This window comes from Camellia sinensis, chromosome 8 (assembly GCF_055761805.1).
Source record: "Camellia sinensis isolate YWXY chromosome 8, ASM5576180v1, whole genome shotgun sequence".
Taxonomy (NCBI): domain Eukaryota; kingdom Viridiplantae; phylum Streptophyta; class Magnoliopsida; order Ericales; family Theaceae; genus Camellia; species Camellia sinensis.
The window spans coordinates 111,577,633-111,587,239 of record NC_138968.1 but is presented as its reverse complement, the minus strand read 5'-3'; positions in this window follow the sequence as shown (position 1 = coordinate 111,587,239).

Genomic DNA, 9,607 nt, shown 5'->3' with positions numbered 1-9,607 from the left:
CTCACGATGATAGAAATTGGTCCCTAAATATCTTTTATAACAAAATTTTCACTTTTAGAGACCAAAATATTTAGTCTCTAAAGCTCTTATATATCATAGTGATATTTCCCAATCACCTATGTTTAAGTCCAATTTAACCCGTTTGAAAATTTGTGATTTTAATTGATTTTCTTTTTAAAATTTTTATAAAATGACATGTAAAAAAGTAAAAAAATAATCTGACAATTTATAATAACTTTTTAACTAAAAACCTAACTCTCCAAACAAGGCAACTTGGAATTGTGCTTCAAACCCAAACACGAGTCTTGTTGGGCTTATAAAGTTGTATGGTTAAAAGAAATTTAGAACCATGGCCCTGTGGCCGAATAATACCCATTTCTAGATCAATAATGTTACCTATAAAAAAAATTCCATCAAGGAGCCACTCTTGAAGAAGTGCGTAATAGCTCACTAATTAAGCGCCTTTGTGCTGTAAATGAATAGGGGAGAAGAAATGGTTCAATCCTTTTTTTTTTTTTTTTTTTTCCAAATTGAGAGATCTCAACTTGATATATTGTTCGGATTCATTAGGCCTGTCATGGGTCTCATTTGATAATTTGAACTGCTCATTTTATAGAGTTATCTATATATATATATATATATCATCTATAAAAAAATTAAGTCTATCGGATAATTATTACTTTTTTTTTTTGATTGGCGAAAATCAGTTGTTACTTGCTAGATTAGCACATATGAGAGTTAGCCGTCTCACCCTTGCAAGCACCAAGTGATTGCCTTCTAATTCAACTCCGGTTGAACCCATGACCTCGCCTTGAAACTAAGCTCTTAGGAGAGTCATGATTGGCCAAGATAGTATTTCCCATTAAGAATTAGGGACGGAGAAGGATTATTTAATCATATTTGTCTTAAAAAAAAGTATATATATAAAAGATTCTTGAAAATAAATCATCCATTCTCCAATAAATTCTGTTTTAATTTTCGATGATCAAGTTATCACTATAAAAATATATTAAAAAAATACGTTTCAATTACTTACAATTTGTATCATATTTCAATACAAACTAACACCAATAAAAGAAAATAAGTCTTAACACTGAAAACAATAAATTAAAACGTTCCAGTCACTTTGATATATTTCTCAGCATGATACCACTCCCAATTGATCATTTCATAATTACAAAATATATATTTAAAAAGTCTAAAAAAAAATTATTATGAAATGAGAGACATATATGTAAAAAAAAAAAAAAAAAAAATATCACTCAAAAGTTATGAGTAAATAAGTCCTATCTATAGTAATTATCCCAAATTTGAAGCTATATGGATAAAATATAGTTGACTTTCATTTTTCGCTTTTTGCTTATCAGCATTAAGAGGGTGTGTGTGGTAACTTAGAATAAAGCTTTGGACCCGCAGTGGGGGTACTGGGGGTCACCTCCCATTGGTTCAAAAAAAATAGTTTTTTTTTTTTTTTTTTTGAGTTTTCAGCCAACCCCAGGCCGACACGTGGCACTGGGGGGTCACTGGGGGTCACCCCCACTGGGGGTCTGTAGCATTGCTGGGTAACTTATTAGCACACTTTTTTTTTTTTTAAGTTTTTTTTTGGATCCCATCACTTTTCTATTTTTCTATACATCTTTTTATAAAAGGTAAAAAAATATACTTATTTAGATCATTCCAAATAACTCCTAAATTGGTGTTGGATATCACACATTTCTATCTCCTCAAAAAGAAAGATTTATTTTTTTTTTTTTATTTTTTATTTTTATTTAATTTTTTTTTAACTCATCTTCTTATTCCAAACATACCATCAGGTCTAATTTTTAGAATTGTGTTAACTTAGGATAAAAAATGAATAATGTGGTGAAATATGGTTATGTACTCGAATTCTTTTGCAGTTTCACATCTTCTATCTTTGGTTCTACTTGTTTGTTCATATTGACATAAAACATTCTCAATATATGAAGAAAGCACGACATAAAACATTCTCAATATATGAAGAAAGCACATCATCACAAACTTAGTTATTTCTAAGCATTTCGTGTGACACTTAGTCACTCATAAGTCTTGATAGATGCAAAGTCAACCTAACTCACAAGTTTGAAATCAAAGAAATTTAGCACACAAAGAGACTTTGAAAGACGGGAGCGGTTGTGTGCACATAACTTAATAGCCATTGGATCTTCTAAAAATAATCTAAGCTATTGAGCAATTTATTGAGTAAAACTTACTACCTTTTGAACAGGTAACCCACCACAGGTCTCTCTAGATTTCCCATCTTCTAGAACTACACAATGTTCTTCTCCCTCACTCTCTGCAAAACCCTCCCTTTCTCCTCCATCCCACTTCCATCCCCTACCACGACAATCTTCTCCCTCTCCTCCTACGACAATCTGTGAAAGCTATAGTTTTGTGAATAGTGTTATATATTTTGTGAGCGAAATTACGATTTTTGTGTTATTGGAGAAAAGTTGTGAAAATTTAAAAGTTTCAATTTTTGTGAGTAGTGTTATACATTTTGTGAGGGAAATTACAATTTTTGTGTCCTAAAAAAAAAAGTTGTGAAAATTTGAAAGTTATTGTTTTTGTGAGTACTGTTATACATTTTGTGAGAGAAGTTACGATTTTTATGACTTTGCACAAAATTTATATTGTTTTTTAAAGTTGTACTTTTTGTAAGTGGTGTTATATATTTTGTGAGCAAAGTTATAAATATATAAGTAACCTATTAGGTGACTTGTAGAACCGGTCACCTTTAGGAGATGTGGCACAATGTGGACTACATAATTGGTCACCTTTAGGAGATGTGGCACAATGTAGACTACATAATTGGTGCACATCATGTGTCTTTTTTGTGAGGACACATTGTATACTTCTCATTGAAAGAATGCTTTTATATTTAGAATTTGTATAACCCTTGTATGTTTTGGAGCAAATGAGCTCCTTATTAAATTTATAGGCAACATTGGCCTTTTATAAACTTCCTACAATTCACAATAAAGGAGTTGTGCAGAAATTTCATGGAAGCTTTCTACAACCACAACCTCACAAGAATGTTCTACAATACTCTTTAGAATTATCTACATAACTATCTATACAATTCTAAAATTATGTACGAGTCTCTTTTACTTTCTCAATTTTTCTAAAGGGTTCTAAAATCTTCTATTATATTTCATTTCTCCAATTTTTATTTTAATAGGGTCTTTGCTGTAGGAAATTCAACAAAAATGTGACAACATGCTATAATATATCAATCGGAAACCCAAAAAAAAAGGGGGTTGGACATTTATTTTTGTTCGATTCATGGGAAAAATTAATGTAGAGCTGATGGTAAATGGGTAATAAGAGAGAGAGTGTGACAGTCTTTGGCATGAAGACTTGAGGTGCCACTTGACTTGGGAGGACTAAAACAAAAAAATCGAATCTTGTTGGATTGCAATCAAGAATGAGCATATATACTTGGGAATTCAGAATTAAATATAGTACCAAAAACTCAGAAACATGCTTTGGAAAATAACAGGATTCATAAAGGTATAGAAGCGTTTGGAAGACATCCACCCTGGTTTTTGTTTCCAATTTTTTTTTTAAAAAACAAAGGTGCCGTTTGGTAACACTTACGTTTTCAGTTTTCTGTTTATATTTATAAAAATTTAAAAAACTCAAATAAAACCTTGTTTGGTAAATTTTTGATTTATATATCAGTGGTCTCAGTTTATAAATTTAGCCAAAAAATGTAAACTCAATAAATGTGTTTCCGTTTTGAATTTTGAATTTTTTTTTGACCACCCAACACTAGCCACCACCCGCCACCATTTTTCACAACCGTCTTCCGCCACCACCACCCACCCATCACCCGTCACTACCACCCACCTGCCACCCACTCGCCACCACCACCCACCCCTTGCCACCACCACCACCACCACCACCCACCTGCCATCCACCCGCCACCAGCCATCAACCGCTACTACCATCCACCGCCAGCTACCACCACTCGCCACCTACCCGCCACCACCACTCACCACCCACTTGCCACCACTATCCACTACCCGCCACCACCAGCCACCAGCTACCACCACCTACCACCCGCTACCAAAACCACCACCACCGCCACTACCATCACCCACCACCCACCTACCACCACCACCCACTCGCTACCATCCACCACCCGCCACTGTCACCCACCAACCCACCCACCAGCCGCCACCACCCACCACCATCCACCACCACTCGCCATTCGCCACCCACTTGCCACCACTACCCACCACTCGCCATCCGCCACCCACTTGCCACCACCACCACCACCACCACCACCACCACCACTCACTCGCTACCATCCACCACCTGCCACCGTCACCCACCCACCTACTATCACCACTCGCCACCTACCCGCCACCTACCACCACCCGTCATCCGCCACCTACCTGCGACCATCACCCACCACCCGCCACCACCACCACCCGCTATCCGCCACCCACCTGCCACCACCACCCGCCACCCGCCACCACCACCACCCACTCGTTACCACCTACCACCCGCTACCGTCACCCACCCACCCACCCACCACCACCACCACCTACCTGCCACCACCACCCACCCGCTACCACCCGCCATCCGCCACCCACCACCTGCCACCACCACCACCACCCATTCGCTATCACCCATCACCTGCCACCGTCACCCACCCACCCGCCACCACCCACCACCACACGCTACCCACCACCCATCGTCACCACTTTCCACCACCGTCTTGCCGTCGCCACTTGCCATTTCTCACTCTTTTTTATATTTTTAATTTTTTTAAAACATTTTGTCAATTACCAAACGCATTTGTAGCTTATGTTTTTCTAAAAATAAACAAAAAATAAACAAAAACAGTTTATAAAATTTTTGTAAATATAAACTGAAAACGTAAACATTACCAAAAAGACCCAAAATGATTAGACACTCATCATTTTCATGTGATTTTCTTTTTTTTTGGGAAAAAAAATAATTTTTAAAAATTTTTTAATTTTTTTTTTGATGTTTATTTTTATCAAACTAATTTATAATTTTTCAAAAAAAAAAAAAAAAAAAATTAAGGAAGAAAAAAGGGAGAGAAAATAAAACCAATTAGAGTCATGATTGTTCAGCAATTTCTTTCTATTTACTACTTTTATGTCATAAAAATTAATTCAAACCTGCAAAACATGTTTGTATCAGTGTTTTGGCTGGCAGATTTACATTACTGAAACATATAGGAAAATTATTGTAATGAAGAACAAAAAACGTGTGCATGGTTTGAACCTGGTACCTGTTTTTTACCAAAGTGCATCTTTTTAATTATTTCTGTACGAGGAGGAAATATTCGTCGCTGTCCGTACTCCTTTCGTCCAAGCTTCGAGTCTATCCGATCAACCTGAGAACACAACGGCGGTGAGCTACCCGGCGGTGTGTTACCAGAAAACCCCTCTGACGGTTAAATTAGCACACACTCAGGGAGGGAGAGGAAGAGAGAGATATAGCACAATGAGTATTTCTTACCAAATGATGTTCCATGCCTTGCATGGGAGGCGCAATCATGTTTATATACTTTCTGCTCTCAAATCTGCTCCCATTAGTCTCTTGATACGTGGAGTTGCTTTCCCATCTGCCAGCACAAATCCAGCGGACACCGCCTAACCAAACCGCCAGACTACATTAGTGGGAGCTCGGCAGCCTGGTGGCATAACCTCGGCTTCTCACGACCGTGCTGTGTAACGAGCCTGAGTGCTTCACTTGCCGAGCCCCACAACAACCGGGCTCAATAACATTCCAGAAGAGCCAAGTTCAAGACAGGCCGAGCCAGCATTCAGAAGACTCTTCACACCGAGCTAAACATGCTCCCCTAAAGCTCGGGCTAGCAGATGATCATCTCAACCAAATTAGCTCGGTCCAAACATGGGACCTGGACCTCGGATCTGGGCCTCGACCGAGCAAGACCAACTCTGGGAAAGCCCAAGTTAGCTCAGCCTAAACAAGGGCCCGAGCCTCAACCGGGCAAAACCCACTCTGGATAGGCCCAAATTAGCTCGGCCCAACATGCTTGGTCCTAATCTATCCAGCTTCTACCATGGCCTAAAGCCAGATTATAAATCTCTCTCTCAATTGCCCCTTAATTCCGTCCGCGCAAGCGTGACCGGGATTACATGACCCGACGGGAGTAGATCCTGCCTCAATTCTTAGTCCGCAAGACGTAAACCGCGTTAATCCCCACACTCGGTTTCTAAGCTTGCTCGGTTGGCGCCTCAACTCGCCACCTTGTCTCTTCAGTACTGATGCCGCCGCCATTATGAACACTCGTCGACAATTTATTGGTCTCGAGCAGCCAATCCAGACGTCCCTTTACATTCAAAATTTTGGCGGTTCTTTTCGCCTATAAACACGCCACTTCCCCTTCATATTTTCTTCTTACTGTATCTCTTTCGTTCCAGATGATCAAGCACCATTGTTGCCCTCTACTACCAAGCACCATTCTTGCTCTCGAAGATTCGACTCTTGCCTCCTTCTGGTAAGTTCTACGAGTGTTTTTACCGCTTTTTGATTTCGTATTTCACATTCTAGGGCACAAAAACCATTGGTTTTAGGATATAACCCCCCAAAAACCTCTTCTGCCCTTGCTCTCTCTGCTGTTATTCAACTCTAGTGATGAACACACGAAGATCTGGAGCGGACCGAGCTCCAGGTCTTCTTTTGATCCCAAAAAACACCTAAATCGAGCAAATTGCGAGTTTGCAAAAACTCCTGTAGGAACCGAGGTAGGCAGAGCACTCGATCGCTCGACCGGGCTAACATCTGGTCCGCTTGAGCGGCCGAGCTTTTGGATTTACCTTCGTGACCGAGGTGGTTTAGCACTCCATCTTACCTTCGTGACCGAGGTGGTTTAGCACTCCATCTGACCGGGCTAAAGTCAAGCTCGTTTTGCGCGACCGCGCTCCCGCTTACACTTGCCATCTTTTTCCTGCAGAGTCCAAGGGGATCATGCACCAACACTGAGGCTCTCAAAAATCGAGCAGCTATCAACGAGAGTTTTTGACAAACCAACACAGTCGTGCTAAAAATAGCCGGCTACACATGGGGCGCTACCGCTTCCTGGTTGATACGCCAGTCGCATTAGCCGCGTTCCGGGAAGAATATGACGTCTCTGCTGACGTACACCTCGAGCTTGATGAGGAGGACACAACCCCTTAGGGCAATCTTGACCAGTGTCCTTTCACCGTTCTTTCCATTATCGAAGGTGGCCTTCGCTTCCTGGTCAATCCCCTCATGTGCGAGTTCTTGAGGCGCACCGGGCTAGCACCGACACAAGTCTCTACCAACACCTATAGGATAATTAACGGGATAGCCGAGCTGAACAACCGGCTAGGGACCAACCTAAGATTAGCCAAGATACTTCGCCAGTATACCCTCGGACATACAGGCGACGGCCTTGCCTATTATTTAAAGATCAGACCGGGCAAAGAGAAGATAGTGACCGGCACCCCAGATAAAGACATGCACGACGATGACTTTTTTCTGGGTGTCCGGTAATTATGAAACAGCTGACGTGCTGGGCTAGTATATCAGCAAGAACTTCGGTTCAACATGTAAGCCGCGCTAACTACTCGGTCAAATTACTTTCCTTCACTATTTTGTACTTAATATCTTTTGTTTTCTCTTTGCAGCCATTGACGCTTTACAAGCCAACTACTACAACCCCAACGAATCAGCCATTAGAACCGTGCTTTGGTACAATAACCGGGATTGCCACGAACTTCTCGGTTACGTACTGACCTACAGATACTCGGCTCCCCACCGGAGTAGAGTGACAGACTTCCTCCGAGCGCCGTCTTCGCCCCCCGATCCAACTCTACCGGACGTACCCCTAATCCGACTGACAGAAGCAGATGAGATGGCTAAACGAAGCCGCATCAAAAATCTCATCACCGCCACATCCACCGAGTTGCCGAGCATTCCTTCCTGTGCAGCTACTACCGGTCAAACAAGCGGGACCGTGGTTGCATTGGCGTCACCTGTAGCTGTGCAGACAAGCAAGGAAAGCCGTCGAGTTGGGAAAAGGCCTCACACCACCGATCCTTCAGCCAAGCTTGTTGTGGAGCTGATCACCGAGTAACCAGCGGTCACAACCGAGCCAACACCCCCGTAGAAGCCTCAACTGAAGCACTGGGGAAAAGAGATCCCGGCCAGTGCTTCGATCAAAGGGAATAAAGAGCACCTCCTCGTTTTTGACCTAACCAAAGCCCCCCTTCTGCCGAACGACGTGACCGGCAGTGACCACGTGCCCGACACCCGACTCGTGAAGTCCTCGGTCAAGTCTATGACCCGGGTAAGAATTTTGCATGTTTTATCCAAATATTTCCAAGTGTTTGCTCGGTTTCATTTTTCTAATCAAACTCTTTTCTTACAGGCCATCCAAAAACAACATCTGGTGATGGAGCGGATTCATAGACTCTGGCAGAAGGTGACCGACGCTGTCAGTCAGGTTGAGTACCTTCAAACTGAGCTGGGGCGGTTGAAGGCTTCCTTAGAAATTGCAAATTCCGACAACTCAAAATTGCTCGGCCAACTTGGAGCCGCCGAGCAAGAAAGGGATGCTCTCCGGGCCGAGCTGGAAGCGTTGAAACAATCGAGAAAGGATGAGGTGGACAAGGCCAACAACGCCGGTTTCAAGGAGGCCGAGGAAAACTACACCAAGCAAGTTCATGCCACCCAGGACATTTTCTTCAAGTTCGGTTGGAAGGCTGCTTGCGAACAGCTCGGCCAAGGATCTGGAACTGACGTGTTTGCCTCCTTCCTAGCTGCCTTTCTGCCGACATACATGGTGCCTTATGCCAACGATGTCTTCAGTGCGTTGCAGGCAGAGGCCGAGGAAGATGCTGAGGGAGAAAACCACCCAAAGCAGCCCGGTCAGGTGGAGACCGACGTCCAAGAAAAAACAACCAAGGTCGACCTGGAAGCAACTACAACCGGGGATGACTTCGCCGACCTGTCCCCCTTAGTTTAGTTTTCTTTTCTTTTTTCGAGAATGTAACCGGGCTGTCTACCCCACCTTATGTAATTCGGTTTTACATCAATGAAAAGTTTTGATTTCTTTAACTGTTGCATTGCTTGTTGGACTGTGTTTTGTCATCTCGACAGGAACCTTTAAACAAAACGTCAACAACTTTAGCCGGGGCAAAGCACCTCGGCTAAATCTTTTAAGTGGGACAAATCACCAACCCCTTTAGCCGGGACAAAGCATCTCGGTTGAAACCACCGAGTTGAGTAAATCATCAACTCATTCAACCGGAATAAAACATCTCGGTTAAGACCATAGAGTTGAGTAAATCATCAACTCATTTAACCGGAGTAAAACATCTCGGTTGAAGTCACAGAGTTGAGTAAATCATCAACTCATTCAATCGGAATAAAACATCTCGGTTGCGACCATAGAGTTGAGCAAATCATCAACTCATTTAACCAGAGTAAAACATCTCGGTTGAAATCACAGAGTTGAGTAAATCATCAACTCATTCAATCGGAATAAAACATCTCGGTTAAGACCATAGAGTTGAGCAAATTATCAACTCATTTAACCGGAGTAAAACATCTC